At 37.7% G+C, this 17,406-nt stretch overlaps 1 long non-coding RNA gene across 1 annotated transcript in view; it reads left to right on the plus strand.

Moving 5' to 3' along the window:
• The window catches only part of LOC133233649 (uncharacterized), a 265,658-nt gene that overhangs the window by 147,893 nt on the left and 100,359 nt on the right, over positions 1–17,406 (plus strand). The gene's annotated exons all lie outside the window — the stretch shown is intronic.

The raw sequence follows: 17,406 nt of genomic DNA on the forward strand, positions 1-17,406 counted from the left end.
ACGGGAAGACTTCTAGTTGTCCTGGTGGCAGCCCATGATTGTGCTCTCGACTTTCAACTAAAGATGTATGAAGTCACACACACTTATGCACATGCATGCCCACATGTGGACTCACACCAAAACGTATAGCAATGTTGAAAACTACAAAGCAGACCACAGGCCCAACTCATAGTATTTGAGGGGTAACAGCTTTGATGGATTTGACACAGAAAACAAGTCAGAAAAAAAAAATGGACCTGAGGGACAGCATGAGGTGGCTTTGGCTCAAGTCCAGTCTTTCCTGAGGGAAGCTCAGGCAGCTGACTCCTGAACTGCCAAGAGCCCTGCTCTGTTCTCCCCAAATAACCTGACCACATGAGCTGTTCTCTTTTAATGCCTATTTGGAGACTTTACATTGAGTAAATATGGTAGAGGGAAAAGGATGTAAAGAAGAGATGTCTGTGTACTCATTCCAGGAACCTGTAAATATATTACCTATGGTAAAGAGGACATTGCAGATGTGATTAAATTAAGCATCTTAAGATGGAAAGATTTTCCTGAATTATCCTTTGAGCCCAGTGTAACCACAAGGTCTTCATATGTGAAAGAGGGAGGCTGGAGAATCAGAACCAGGGAAAGAGATGTGACCAGGGGTCAGAGGTTACAGTAATAGAGGGCTGTGAGCCAGTGAATGCAGGCAATACCTAAAAGCTATAAAAGGAAAGGAAATGGATTCTGTCTTAGAGCCTTCAGGAGTGCAGCCCTACTGACTGATTTGAGCTTGGATTTGAGTCTCCTGAGATCCACTGTACACCTCTGACCTCCAGAACTGTACAATAAATCTGTGTTGTTTTAAGCCACTAAGTTTGTGGCAATCTGTTACAGCGGCAGGAGGAAACTAATACTATACCCCATTGATGTTACTATTATTATTATTTTTCACAACCACAAATAATTGGGAAAGGCTTACCTGACTAAGGCAATTACACAAAACTAAATAAGTGCAGATTACAAAGTGCATAGCTTTAATTATACTTTTCTCTGAATGCTGCAAATGTTTATACCAAAGCAAAAACGATGACAAAACTTATAATAAATATTCCAGTCTTCCTGCTTTACTTTTGAAAAAAAAAATGTATTTTCAAATGTTTGAAAAATAAATGAAACATGCAAAATACCCTCAATTCCCACATTTAAGCAGAAAATGGCCATTAGTGAGCTTGTGGTTATGCTGTTTGAATATTTTCTCCTTCTCACTAAGAACCTTCTCGTTCCCACGAGAACCCAGAGACACCCAAGTCACGTGGTGTTTTTTCCTGTAATATTTTGTCCTGTACAAACAATAGGATGCCAATTATCCAGCCTTAACATGACAAACAATAAGAAACTATGACAATTTTATTTTTGGTGAAATGATCCTATGAAATTAGAAGTTTGGAAAGAACCACATGCCTAAAAATCATCCTGTTTATCTTCTTTTTTTTTTTTTTCCAGAGGGTTTGTCCCCACACCATCACATGCACCCAAGAAATAGTTTTTTGCTTTAAAAGGCAATGCTATAATCTTATTCAGAAATTCTGTTTTTCCTCCACTCTCCTTACCTTCCTATATTCACATAATTTTTTTTTTACATAGACCCAACTCAGCCTGCATGATGCAAGAGTTTAAAAATAGTTGCTTCACTGTATCTTAAGACAGTTTCCTCTTTATCAGTCCTCAAAGAAGAAATAACACTGGCATCTTTTCTCCTTCTTCTCTTGTAGATACATATAAAGGGCTACAAAATATATGGTAGTTAGGGCAAACAGCGGGCTTCTCTGATGGCTCAGCAGTAAAAAATCCGCCCGCCAATTCAAGAAATGTGGGTTCGACCATAGGTCAATAAGATCCCCTAGAGAAGGAAATGGCAACCCATTCCAGTGCTCTTGCCTGGGAAATCCCATGGACAGAGGAGCCTGGAGGGCTACAGTCCATGGGGACCCAAGAGTAGAACACAACTTAGTCACTGAACCACCGCCACCAGGGGAGGGCAGGTAGTTGATGGAACTGTATTGTAAGTAGAGGGATTTCATCTATCCTTTAATGTTAGATTTTCCTCATTTATTTTCAGTCAGTCACTGTGGCTATTCTGCATAATATTTCTAATATATATACATATGTATATATACAGAGACACAAACATATGTGGGTATGCGCATGTATATGTTCTAATAATGCTTCTATTTCCTTGAAAATGATTTGGACTTCAAATCTGTGGCCTGGGAAGTTATCAGTGAAAACTAAGATGATAGCAAAAGGGTTCTCCTGAACCTTTTTGGAGTCAATTTGAATAAGCTTCCATTAATTGGAGCACCAAAGTGAGTTACAAATAAAATGAGCTAGATATAGCAAATGTTTCAAATCCATGAATTCATGATGCTACTTCAAATATAAATGGCCACTGTTGAAAGATGCTGGTAAACCAAGTTATTATTTTGAAAACTTGTAAATAAAGAAAAAAAGTTGTTTATCTTGTCTTTTCTATGTGAACTGTGCCTCAGGGTAGCCAATTAGTGGTGAGTTGATTCTCTCTCTATTGACTTATTTCTGTTAGAATGTACAGTTCTTTTTCTAAGAAAACATTTTCCAGTTCTCAAATTTTCCAGTTTGATGCATATTTTTGTGAATGTAATATTAATCACAGTTATTTTTTTTTAAACTGTTTCTGGTAATTCTAATATCTAAAACACCTGTGAGTATTTTTAGTTTTGGTCATGTTTCTTGGCATATTGTCCAACATTGTGTTTGAAAAGTTGCTGCTCTTCCTTTTGAAAGGAGACACCCTATTAATCTGACTAATTATCAACTGATCACCCTGTATTACTCACTCAGTTTACTTCTGTTTTTCCCCGGCTAGGGTGCGACCCTCTGGGGTTCAGATCAAGAATCTCAAGTCTGGGAAGACCCAGAACTCCATTTTTTGGGTCTCCCTAGCCTTGTAAGAATGCTGAAAGTACTACTTGGCTTTCCCCCTGCATTCACTTGGATTCTTGGATTCTTGCCCTGCATGTGTAAAGATGTGGCACCTGACTCACGGGGAAAACCAGCAAAGAGTGTTGAACTGACTGCTTTTCTTGTTTTCTCTTTGCCCAAGAATCTCAGCTTCTCAAGTCCTGGTTGTTTTAGCAGGTTTAAATTCCAACTTTTTTTCCCCAGTCCAAGGAGATTCCAATCTCTGTTTCCTTGTCTACCCCTTAGTAAGGGTCACTACCTACTTTTATATAAGTTCTCAGACTCTCACTTTTGAAGTAGAAGAACTGGCATATGCTGTCAAAGAAGTAGCAGCATGAAGAATGTTAAGCTTCCCTCAGTGAGCTTCCTTCCTAGGGGTCCTGACCCTTCAAGTCCTGCCTGCCCCCAAAACTCCCGAACAACTTCAAGCATCAGAGGTGTATCTCATCCGTCTTTTCTAGTCCTTGGTAAGCTGAACTGTTTTGTTACAAGCTCCTCTGTTATAGCTGCAAGCAGAGGTTCTCACTGGATACTGGCTGGTACTAAGGAATTATTCTTGATTATTTTAAGTCTATAATGGTATTATGATTATGTATGTTTTGAAAAGCATCCCTATCTTTTAAAGATAAAATATTGAAATGTTTGAAATACATAATAATGTTTTCTTCAAAACCACGATGAGGAGAATGAGTAGGTAAAGGATGTAGATTTGCTTTGAATTCATAACAGATGTAGATTTGCCTGAATTCATTGTTTAAGCTGAGTAATGGGCATATGGGAATAGGTCACATTATTGTTTCTACCTTTTGAATATGCTTAAAAATTCCTATAATTTTGTATATACTGAAAATTTCCTATAATTACAAAACATAATGAATAAATAACATGTGATCTTTGTACTTTTGTTTCCTTTCAACAGACGTGGACTTATCCTTTGGGAAATAGACTAACTTCTGTTTTTTAAAAAAAAGCAGTTCCATATTGAAAATAAAGAAATAGACTTTTTTAATACAGAGGCAAACCACTGACTGCCTCTGTATTAAATAGGCTGACTCCATTACCTTAGCTGAACTCAAAGGGAATTTATGACCAAAAGAATAATATGTTGACAACATGGAGAGCAGTGTGCAGTGGACCTTAGGAGAGTGTGCACGCATGCATGCACACACATACACACACACACACCCCTGCATCCAGTAGGCAGTCCAGGCAGAGCAGAAACAGCACAGGGCTGAGCTCCAGCTCTAGTTTACTAATGGCTCTTATAGGTCACAGGGCTTCCCTGGTAGCTAAGTTGGTAAAGAATCCACCTGCAATGCAGGAGACCCTGGTTCAATTCCTGAGTTGGGAAGATGCCCTGGAGAAGGGATAGGCTACTCATTCCAGTATTCTTGGGCTTCCACTGTGGTTCAACTGGTAAAAGAATCCGCCTGCAATGCAGGAGACCTGGGTTCGACCCCTGGATTGGGAAGATTCCCTGGAGAAGGGAAAAGCTACCCACTCCAGTGTTCTGGCCTGGAGAATTCCATGGACTGTGCAGTCCATGGGATCACAGAGTCAGAAACGACTGAGCGACTTTCACTCACTTTCTCATAGGTCACACAGTGGATCAGGAAAGAAGATAGCAAGGGGTGTGGGTCCTGCCCTAGATCATTTTACAATTTAGTCACAATTAAAGATTATAATTAGTTTATGAAATTACACTTAGAAAAATTATGATGTTGGTTTCATGTCTTATCAATGAAGGGCTTCCCTGATGACTAAGATGGTAAAGAATTTGCTTGCAATGCAGGAGACCTGGGTTCAATCCCTGGGTTGGAAAGATCCCCTGGAGAAGGAAATTGCAACCCACTCCAGTATTCTTGCCTGGAGAATCCCATGGACAGAAGAGCCTGGTGGAGTGCAGTCCATGGGGTCGCAAAGAGTTGGGACTCAACTGAGCAACTAACTCTTTCACTTCACTATGGCATTGCTTTCATTTCTTATCAATAAACTGTCTTACTTTTCTGAACTTTCCTGTGGGATTTCAAATATTAAAAACTATACCAAAAAGGAGATACTCAGTGCAGATCTTGGTGGATTCTCCTTCTCCAAGTCTTCACTGTGTAGTATCCAAATATTAATAAAACTAGATCAAAACCAATGTCAAGGAACTCTCGTGAAATCAGGATGAGCTGTTAAGATGTGTCTTTTGTCACTGCTTGCTTCCTTCAGTTTCTGCTCATCCACCTAGCAGCAGTGGCTGGCATGAAGCCACCTGAGGGCTGTGCTGGGGCAATTGTCCTGGTTTACTGTATTTTAGGATGGATGTACCTGTCATTCTCCCATCTCACAGGGAAACTCAGGATTTTGGCAGAAATGTTTTGAAGTTGTATGGATTCTTTTCACCAGATAGAAATTACTAAAGTGTGGAAAGTTGTTGAGGTTACCTACAAGTTTCTGTTTTTTTTTTAATTGCCTCTTTTTTGTTTTCTATTCTATTTAGTTTTATTATTTTTGTATACATGTGTGTGTGCTAAGTTGCTTCAGTTTGTCCAACTCGTTGTGACCCTATGGATTGTAGCCCACCAGGGTCCTCTGTCCATGGGATTCTCCAGCTATGAATAATGAAGTGGGTTGCCACGTTGTCCTCCAGGGGATCTTCCTGACTCAGTCTCTTACGATCGCCTGCACTGGCAGGCGAAGTCTTTACCACTAACGCTACCTGGGAAGCCCCCATTTTGTGTAAGGTTGGTACTAAAAATATCATGTAGTATGCAACAGATTGTAGAGTAAGTGCAAAGCCAGCTATTTTTGTAGTCACATTTCAAATGGGGATTATCATAATTCAAAACTGAGATGAGTGTAGTGGGTTTAGCTAGTATTTTAAAGCTTCAAAATGAAAAGTTGCAGAAGCTAATTGAAAATATATTATGAGTTGTTGACTTTCTCAAGGCAGCTCTACTTCCAGTAAGTGGTAACTAATAACTAGCAAAATGTGAGTTTCTAACTTCCTATATATATATATATATATATATAATACATAGTAGTTTGAATAATTTTTACATTCTATGACAAAGTTACACAAAAGAGCAGTGTGGAAAAAAGCCCACTGACTGTTAAAATAGAATATACAACTAGTAATTCTTATGACTTAGAAGATGATGCTTTTGGTATATCTTTGGAAATAACTGAAGGTATCCAGAAGACAACAATCTTTGGTACTTAGATGTCAGAGGCTCTGATTTTACTGTAAAAGCTGCCACTACAAGTGGTGTAATCTTAATCAAGTGGGTGCATTCTCTGTACCTCCATTTTCTTATCTGCAAAGTAAGTTAGATGAAATCTCCTCTAAAGTTTTATTTTAGCTTCAAATTCTATGTTACAATGTGTCATCAGTTATTCTAATGAAATAACTGTATGTTTCCTATAACTAGAAAACAGTCCTACAGAATGATATAGATTTTTGCAGAAGAATTAAGGTAAATAAAATTATGAAGCAAAAGATATTAAGAAGAGGTTTTTGAAAAAGATCCTCAAACCCAGATAATCACAATGGTGTGATCACTCACCTAGAGCCAGACATCCTGGAATGCAAAGTCAAGTGGGCCTTAGGAAGCATCACTGCAAACAAAGCTAGTGGCGGTGATGGGATTCCAGTTGAGCTATTTCAGATCCTAAAAGATGATGCTGTGAATGCCTGTGGTGGATTCATTTCGATATATGGCAGAACCAATACAATATTGTAAAGTTTAAAAATAAAATAAAATTAAAAAAAAAATGCTAGCAAATTTGGAAAGCTCAGCAGTGGCCACAGGACAGGAAAAGGTCAGTTTTCATTACAATCCCAAGAAAGGCAATGCCAAAGAATGATCAAACTACCGCACAATTGCACTCATCTCACACACTGTAAAGTAATGCTCAAAATTCTCCAAGCCAGGCTTCACCAGTACGTGTACCAGGAACTTCTAGATGTTCAAGCTGGTTTTAAAAAAGGCAGAGGAACCAGAGATCAAATTGCCAACATCTGTTGGATCATCGAAAAAGCAAGAGAGTTCCCAGTAAAACATCTATTTCTGCTTTATTGACTATGCCAAAGCCTTTGACTGTGTGCATCACAATAAACTGTGGAAAATTCTTCTAGAGATGGGAATACCAGACCACCTGACCTGCCTCTTGAGAAACCTGTATGCAGGTCAGGAAGCAACAGTTAGAACTGGACATGGAACAACAGACTGGTTCCAAATAGGAAAAGGAGTACGTCAAGGCTGTATATTGTCACCCTGCTTATTTAACTTATATGCAGAGTATATCACGAGAAACGCTGGACTGGAAGAAGCACAAGCTGGAATCAAGATTGCTGGGAGAAATATCAATCACCTCAGATATGCAGATGACACTACCCTTATGGCAGAAAGTGAAGAAGAACTAAAGAGCCTCTTGAATAAAGTGAAAGAGGAGAGTGAAAAAGTTGGCTTAAAGCTCAACATTTAGAAAACTAAGATCATGGCATCCAGTCCCATCACTTCATGGGAAATAGATGGGGAAACAGTGGAAATGGTGGCAGACTTTATTCTTTGGGCTCCAAAATCACTGCAGGTGGTACTGCAGCCATGAAATAAAAAGGCACTTGCTCCTTGGAAGAAAAGTTATGACTAACCTAGACAACATATTAAAAAGCAGAGACATTACTTTGCTGACAAAGGTCCATCTAGTCAAGGCTATGGTTTTTCCAATACTCATGTATGGATGTGAGAGTTGGACTGCAAAGAAAGCTGAGTGCCTAAGAATTGATGCTTTTGAACTGTTGTGTTGGAGAAGACTCTTGAGAGTCCCTTGGACTGCAAGGATATCTAACCAGTCCATCCTAAAGGAAATCAGTCCTGAATAGTCATTGGAAGGACTGATGTTGAAGCTGAAACTCCAATACTTTGGCCACCTGATGTGAAGAACTGACTCATTTGTAAAGACCCTGATGCTGGGAAAGATTGAAGGCAGGAGGAGAAGGGGACGACAGAGGATGAGATGATTGGATGACATCACTGACTCAATGGACAAGTTTTGAGTAAACTCTGGTAGTTGGTGATCGACTGGGAGGCCTGGCGTTCTTCAGTCCATGGCATTGCAAAGAGTCAGACATGACTGAGCAACTGAACTGACTGAACTGACCAGTTACAGTTCTTGTTCAGCACTAATAATAACAAATGAAAAAAGATCTCATCTATACTATATGATGACCATATGCTTGATACTGGGTTACATGCTTTACATACTTCTTTTACTTCATTCCATTAATATTCTATTATTATTCCTATTTTACAGATAAAAATACCAAGAAAAGAAAGGATTTGTAAATTATCTATCATCACTCAGCTAGTATGTGGTAAAGCTGGAATTTGAACTACAGTTGATTTTCTCTAGATCCTGTGCTCAGTAGCCATGATCCTTCACGGCCACCCTATAGTATTTTTGTATCTATGGCCTTTTATTTTTTTATTATTTCATGAATCTTTAACACATGGTTTTGTCTAAAATATCTATTTTTTTAAATTTTATTTTATTTTTAAACTTTACAAATTGTATTAGTTTTGCCAAATATCAAAATGAATCCACCACAGGTATCTAATTAAAGTATTTTCAGTGTGCTTTAAGATTTATAAAATGCTGTTGTACTCTCTTCTGTCCTGTAGTCAAGGCAGTACTGAAATTGAGAGTGGATATTCATTCTTCTTATTTTTTTAAATATGATCAGGTAGAAACAGAGAAATTATTCAGTTGCCTAATGAATAGATTCTGGAGCTGGGGTTCCACTTTTTAAATTTGATCTACTCATTGCTTTTCCTATGGTACTGCTTGTAAACACAAGAGTTTCTACAGCAAGGAGGAGAAACATAAACATGAAATTCATAAAAGAATTATATAATTGCCTTTCTCACCTGTTAGTGCATTTGAATTTTAGGACAGTTTCAATTAAGTTGAAAGAAATGAGATTCTTTCTTTTGATTTCAGAGATCAATTTAACTGCATTGATTATCTTCAGGGACATTGAAATGTGCTCTGCAGACCATGATGATGCAATGGTACTTATGTATTTTGTTTTTCATTATCTGTTTCTGTAAAATGGAAGAGTAGGAGACCAAGAAGGTTGATTCTGACAAATATGTCACAGGCAGTAACATATGATACCCAAATAACAGACCAGCTAAATAAATGTCATTGTCAGTTGATAGAAAGAATTGATCAGTGAGGCAAAGCTCCAGAGTTCCAGATCTAGGAGCCCCTGTTGAACTACTATAAACTGGAGCCCTTGTTGAACTACTATGGACTGTCTGTTTAGTTGAATATTCCAGAGTAAGTAGCTCAATCACGCAGACGCTTCCCACTTGCTTTCTTCTTGTAGTAGGGTCATTGTTTAATAACTTACAGAAGGCTCACAATATGCTAGTCACTTTGCTGATGGGAAGGGCTTCAAAGACTTAAAAATAATCTAATCCTTGATCCAAAGGACTGTTTAGTCATCATAGAAGACAATCAAGATAGGAGAAGTCTTAAAAGTTCCAGAAAGCTTTCTTCCAAATGACAAAATTGAAAGCATAATGTACTTAAATGTTTTGAGAGTGTATTGAAGCACTTTGGGAAGACCTTGAATAAGAATTTAAAAAACATACAAACCTTGTATGCAAACTTCAGATAATTATTCTACTCAGTTTTTCTAGGAAATTAAAACTGCTCTAAAAAGTAAAATAACTTGAAAAAATTAAGACAAATATAATTTATGGAGAAAAATAAATTATGCAAGAAAAGAAAGATAATCACCTTGTACTACCCGACACAGCTCTGACTAGCATTTCAATGATGTAGTAATGCAGAAAGTGAATACTTACTATTCCAAAATTGGAAAATAAATGTATTGGAAAGGTGAAGAGACAGTAAGTATGTGTCTGTATAATAAGGAAATGTACAGTTCTATTAAACATGTATTTATTTATTTTAAAAAATTATTAAAATTTTTTTAAAAAACATTAAAATTTATATAATAAGGCTTTTTAAAGTATCTTTAGCATGTACTCCCCTTTGAGATGTTCTCTACTGCTTGCATTTTCTGTCAATGCAATGCTGTTAACTAGAATTGTAATATGTTTTGAATGTGGACATTGAGGAGTATAATAAAACATCATTGCTCAGTTGCTAAGTTGTAAACTCAGGGAGATAATGAAGGGCAGGGAAGCCTGATGTGCTGCAGTTCATGGGGTCCCAAAGAGTTGGACATGAAAAAATAAAACATTGAGCTCCTGACAATTAAATCTTTTAATGTTTTTGACTAGGTTTTTGACTGTGAAAAAATATGAGAAAATATATAATATTTTGTTAAGACTGACTATCCAAAAGCAAGTAACAGTGTATTAATGCAGTTGTTTCTCAGTATCTGCTGGAGATTGGTTCTAGGATATCCATTGGAAGCCAAAATCCTTGAATGCTCAAGTGCCTTATGTTAAGTGGATTGTATTTTCATATAGCCTATGCACACCCTCCCACATACCTTAAGTCATTTCTAGATAACTTATAATACCTATAGTATAGTGTTAGTGGCTCAGTTGTGTCTGACTCTTTGTGACCCCATGGACTATAGCCTGCCAGGCTCCTCTGTCCATGGATTTCCCAGCAGGAATACTGGAGTGGGTTGCCATTCCCTTCTCCATGGGATCTTCTTGACCAAGGGACTGAACCCATCTCCTGCATTTGCAGGCAGATTCTTTACCATCTCAGCTACCAGGGAAGTCCTTTATATTACCTAATACGATGTAAATGATGTGTGTGAATGCATGCTCAGTCACTCAGTTGTGTCTGACTCTGTGATCTCATGGACTGTAGCCTGCCAGACTCCTCTGTCCTTGGAATTTCCCAGGCAAGAATACTGGAGTGGGTTGCCATTTCAAATAGTTATAAATATAATATAAATGTTATGTAAATAGTTGTGGAAGCACACAGCAAATTCAGTTTTGCTTTTTGGAACTTTCTAGATTTCTTTTTTCAAAGATCATTTTTGATCTACAGTTGGTTGGATACTGAAGGCCAAGTGTATTACTATTATTTTCCAGGATGCTTTTGAATTAAAGAAGGTAATTTCCCTTATTATATAAAAAGTTTGGGCCAGTTGCTTGATTAGGTCTGGCTCAAAAAAAACAAAAAAAATTTGGTCCTACCCATGAATAACAATGATAATAAGAATTATGAGATACATACTATGTAAGAGGTTCCCACAGAGTGTCCTGAAAACCCAGAAGAGAATAAAAATCTCTCCCAATGTTAGGTGATGAAGGAAGATTAAATGGAGCATGTGATTTGCATGGAGTTTGTGCCCATACAATGAATATAGAAAGCATTATATTATATTCCATACCTTTGTGACATTGCCTCCTCTAATCTACCTGCTTTCACATGTTTTATTTTTGCTGTTTTGCTTTTTCACTTTGATGTATTAAGTATAGATTCCATTTATTCTGCCTTTTAGCATTTATTGTCCTTCCTGGAACTATAGTCTGAGTCCTTTACTAATCCCAAAATATTTAGTCATCATCCTTTCAAATATAGTCTTCCTACTGCTGCCATGGGAAACTCCAATAGACATATTTTAAACTCTTCCTTCTTATCTTCCATGCTTTTAGTTTGAAAATTTCACTTTGTCCCTTCTGGTTTCAATGCAGAAGTTTTATTTCAATTTATTTGTATCAATTTGTTACCGCTGCATAGCAAACCACCCCAAAACTCAGTGGCTTAGAACAACAAGCGTGTATTATTGTTCATGAACCAGGTCAGCAGACTGATCTTCTGGGCTTGACTGGGCTCACTTACACATTACAAGCATCTGTGGGTTGGCTTTGTGGCTTTGCTGATTTTGCTGGTTTCAGCCAAAATGTCTGGGGCCTCATCTGGGGTGAGTCAGTTCTGCTCCAGGTATCTCTCCTTCTCCAGTAGGCGAGGCCATGAATGTTTGTGTTGTGGTGACAGGGTTACAATAGAACAAGCAGAACACAAGGCCTATTCAGCCCTGGACTAACATGAGCACATTATCAGGTTTCATTATTACTTTTGGAAGCCCTTGGCATCTTGTCCTTTGTGGATCTCATGTCATAAAAAAGTATTAAAAACTGTATTTTATAACTGCCTTGGAATAAAGATGAATGTAATCTAGACTGGACTCATTACTATTACTATATATTCACTATTTGATTTCTGTTTATTCTGGTTTTAAAAGAAACTAAGATTAAACACTTTTATGAGCCTCTAAAAGTATTGTGGACTCAGCACTGTGACCACCAAAACTAATGGATAAATCAGGCCTGCACACCACTACTTCTGCACAAGCCCAGCCTGTAAGACTGGGGAAATACACTCCACCATTTGGTGAGAGGATCTGCAAGTTATATCACAGAGGGTGTTGTAAATTATAGGGAGGGGTGAAGCATTAAGACCATTTCATAATCAATTTACCACATCAATTCTCTCTTTCTGTAAATTTAATCTATCTAGTTCATCTGCTTTTTTTGTTTCTCACTTGATGTTTTGTTTCCCCAAATATTTGTAGCATATTTATTCTGTACTTTGATTCTGATACTTTTAATGCCTAAAGTGCTTTGAAATTTAATTTTCAAATCTAGTTTTCGTTTCTGCTAGCGCTTCGTCTTCAGGGCTTTTTTTTTTTTTTTTGGGAGGAAGCATAATTTGGCAACTTTAGTTTGATATATTCTACTTTGCTTTGTAAGATACTTAAGATATTAAGCTTAGAATTATGTGAAGCTTATTTCTTGCTTTGGAGTTGTTTTGTTTACACATTTTTTTCTTTTTATTGAAGTATAGTTGATTTACAATGTTGTGTTAGTTTTAGGCGTATAGAAAGTGATTCAGATATATACAAAAAAGAATGTCTATCTATAAATACATAGTTATTCTTTTTCAGATTCTTTTCCCTTGTAGGTTATTACAAAATATTGAGTGTAGTTCTCTGTGTTATAAGTAGATCCTTGCTGATTGTCTGTTTTATGTACAGTAGTGTGTATATGTTAATCCCAAACACCTAATTTATCTGTCCCCCACCCCCCAATTTGGGTTACACATTGACTAAGTGGGTAATGTGCTTTCAATGGTCAATTCGCAAGAATACAGTTAATTCTCAGGGAAGATGATTTTTCCTCACCTGAGCTGAGGCAGAGGGTTAAGTTTCTTTGACATCTTTTTTTTTTTTTTGCTTCCAGAAGCAGGTAATTTTTCCTTTAGATTACCTAAAGGGTCCAAGGCCTTTCCCCCACTTTTCCTGAATAATTCTATGAAATAGAGCACTAGATTTTTATTATTGACAAATACTCCTTAGGTTAACCCATCTTTTCTGAGCTTGCCCACCACTATAGTTTAAGCATTTTTTTTTTTTTTTTCGTCCACAGGACAGTTTGTTTCCTGTAAGCTTGACTTAGAAAAAAAAAAAAAAGGCAAAACAAAAACTTTGTTGTACTGTTTCTATCATTTTTGGTATTCTATAATTGGATGTTTTAAACACATATAGTCTTCTGCAATGCTTTAAATAAAATTCAGCCTTAAATACTTTAAAACATATAAGCAAATTAAAATTAATGAACAAATAAATTCTATAGCTGCAAGGTGGAATTAAATAATAGAAAGTAGAGTGGAGCCGAAAGAAACTATTGCTAGGAACTCAGGTTAAAATTCTCCTTGACTTCTTTGCAGACCTTGGTATCTCTTCTCTCCTGCTGTTTTAGTCTTTTCACACATATTGGGGTGGTCAGTATCCCCATTTCTTCCATATACCTACCTCTATTATAGCTCAGTCTGCTTCCCCTGTGTGTTGTAGTTTGGGGATATATTATGGGGATATATATAAAAGATTATACCTATATCTTTTCCCAGAATTTTATTTTACTCTATATTGATAAGAAATTTAAAATTGGTAAGAAAAGTTCTTTTTCTTTGCTTGTGATTGAAAATGGATTAATGTACATCTAGAGGAAAAATTTGAATTTAAATCCTTTTTTTGGACATTAATTACAGATGCTTTCAAGGTAATTCATATTCTGAAGGTTCTTGCTTTATTAACATCTCAAAACCTTTCTTATATATATATTAAGGTCATATTATATAACATACATTAAAGTACTTTGTGAATTCTGATGTTAAGTAACAAGAAGAAAATATTACTATTTACCATCACCTATTCAATTCAACAGAGATACAACTATAAAAACAATAACAAAAATAATACAACAAAAAATGACCCTTACTGTCAGGTTTTCACTTTGCAGTGCAGAACATAAGATGTAAACTCACAGATGGGTAGTCATGCGCTAGGTGTACATTAGGACCAGAGGATGAGGTCTGGTGCTGGCATGGAGTGGAGAATAGTCACATTGCTCCAACTGGGAGGTGATGGAAGTTTTCACCAAGTGATAATACCAGAGCAAAATCCTTTTAGGAAAGAAGGGATTCCCCAGGCAGATGATTTTAGAAAGGCATAGTCGATTTAACAAAGATTTTATGGAATAACAGTGTCTTAAAAACTTAGTATCGAAGAATAAAACATTTATTTTTCAGTCTGGATGAACCTATTTGAGCACCACGAAAGATACGCAGAGTAGAGGACACATGTGTGGACAAGGAGGTGGGGGAGAAGGGGAGAGTGCAACGAACTGGGAGGTTAAGATTGACATATACACACTACCATATAAAATATATGGCTAATGGGAAATTGCTGTATAGCACAGGGAGCTCATCTGGCTGCTCTGTGATGGCCTAAATGGGTGGGGTTGTGGGAGTCAGGTGGGAGGGAGGTCTAAGAGGGAGGGAATATATGCATACATATAACTGATTCGCTTCATTGTACAGCAGAAACCAACATAGCATTGTAAGGCAATTACACTCCAAATAAAAAGGCATAAAACAAAGACCTCCAGAGCAAAACCAGCAACAACAAAAAAAGCAAGTCTAACCCATTAACTTACCAGGCAAGAGAACACAGAACAGTGAAAAGTTCAATTCATTGAGTCATTTGCTGAAGGAGAAAACCAGGGGTCTTGATATGCTGGAGAGAGGAGTACGTAATTACATTAAGCATAGAAATGAGAGGGCAGGGTAAGTCCATACATGTGTGTACACTTGGTTAAAATAGTCTCATTTTTCATTTTTCCAGAAAGTGTCTGCAATTAGGTTCCATAAAGATCTGCCATGCAGGTCACTCAAAGTTCAGGGAAACTTCGGTTGTTTAGAGCCAGCTGCGATAAAATACAACAGTCAGTTTTGATATCTCCTAGGCAAGTGCTGCTGAAAGTGGAAAATTTTTATTCACATTGGCTTGAGGCAGATGTCATATATAAAGGAGTTGAAACTGTGCTGCTAGACTCTGCCTTATAGCTCAGAATGTGGTCTGTGGACCGAGCATAGTGTTAGTTATTTGGGTCCTTGCTGAGGTATAGATTCTTAGATAAACTCCCCCGCACCCCCCAACACCAATTCAGAACTGAGTCAGAACCTGCATTTTAGTAGGGTTCTCAGGTTTTTCATATGCACCTTAAGAAGAAACAGCAGCTTTATAACAGGGTTCAGGAATAGTGGTTCTCCAACTTTGATGAGTAACAAAATCAACTGGAGAGACAGAGTTCCAGACTCACTGGAGTAGAATAGGCTTCAGATCAGTTCAGTTTAGTCACTTAGTCATGTCCAACTCTTTGTGACCCCATGGACTACAGCACACTAGGCCTCCCTGTCCATCACCAACTCTCAGAGTTTAGTTTACTCAAACTCATGTCCATTGAGTCAGTGATGCCATCCAACCATCTCATCCTCTGTCATCCCCTTTTCCTCCCACCTTTAATCTTTCCCAGCATCAGGGTCTTTTCAAATGAGTCAGTTCTTCGCATCAGGTGGCCAAAGGATTGGAGTTTCAGCTTCAGCATCAGTCCTTCCAATGAATTTTCAGGACTGATCTTCTTTAGGATGGACTGGTTGGATCTCCTTGCAGTCTAAGGAATTCTCAAGAGTCTTCTCCAACACCACAATTCAAAAGCATCAATTCTTCAGCACTCAGCTTTCTTTGCAGTCCAACTCTCACATCCATACATGACTACTGGAAAAACTATAGCTTTGACTAGATGGACCTTTGCGGGCAAAGTAATGTCTCTGCTTTTTAATATGCTGTTAGTCATAACTTTCCTCCCAAGGAGTAATCGTCTTTTAATTTCATGGCTGCAATCACCATCTGCAGTGATTTTGGAGCCCAGAAAACTAAAGTCTGACACTGTTTCCCCATCTATTTGCCATGAAGTGATGGGACTGAATGCCATGATCTTAGTGTTCTGAATGTTGAACTTTAAGCCAACTTTTTCACTCTCCTCTTTCACTTTCTTCAAGAGGCTCTTTAGTTCTTCTTCTAAAGGTGGTATCATCTGCATATCTGAGGTTATTGATATTTCTTCTGGCAATCTTGATTCCAGCTTGTGCTTCATCCAGCCCCGGGTTTCTCATGATGTACTCTGCACAGAAGTTAAATAAGCAGGGTGACAATATACAGCCTTGACGTACTCCTTTCCCTATTTGGAACCAGTCTGTTCCATGTCCAGTTCTAACTGTTGCTTCCTGACCTGCATACAGAATTCTCAAGAGGCAGGTCAGGTGGTCTGGTATTCCCATCTCTTTCAGAATTTTCCACAGTTCGTTGTGATCCAACGACCTTTGTATTTTTACAAGATTCCCTAGGAGATTCTGATACTGACCAAAGCTAAAGAACCATAATTTTTGAACATGGTTTTCTTATTCATGATCTGTAAGCTCAAAATTTGCACACATTAAAGAGCTGATTTCTCCTGCCTGCCAATGCAGGGGACATGGGTTCGATCTCGGCTCTGGAAAGATTCCATATGCTGTGGGCCAGCTGAGCCCATGCACCACAACTACTGAGCCTGTGTGCTGCAAATACTGAAGTCTGCACACCCTAGAACCTGTGAAACAGAGAAGCCACCGTAATGAGAAGCCCTTACACAGCAAGGAAGAGCAGACTCTGCTCACCTCAACCAGAAGAAGCCCACTCACAACGACAATCAAAGAAGACCCAGCACAGTCAAAAATAAAATGAATAAATAAAAAAATAGTAAAAAGAGATATATTCTCTTCAAATCTGGTTGTATTACAGAATCAAACCGTATGTGCTGTTTTCACTGGAATTCATCCAATACAATGACAATCATGAGGATTTTATGACACCTGGAATTTCAGTAACCTGAAGGCATATTTAGCACATGGTACGATCATTTATTTTTTTCATATATAAAAAAAATACTGTATCTGTGAGAACATTCCAGTGAGGATTATCTACTAAGAAACAGAAATTCCCAGGTCTTTGTTAATGGTGGAAAGAGCTCTGATAACTATTTACTGGAGCAGGGAAAAGACTAAAGT

Source organism: Bos javanicus, chromosome 20 (genome assembly GCF_032452875.1).
Source record: "Bos javanicus breed banteng chromosome 20, ARS-OSU_banteng_1.0, whole genome shotgun sequence".
In the NCBI taxonomy this organism is placed as follows: Eukaryota; Metazoa; Chordata; class Mammalia; order Artiodactyla; family Bovidae; genus Bos; species Bos javanicus.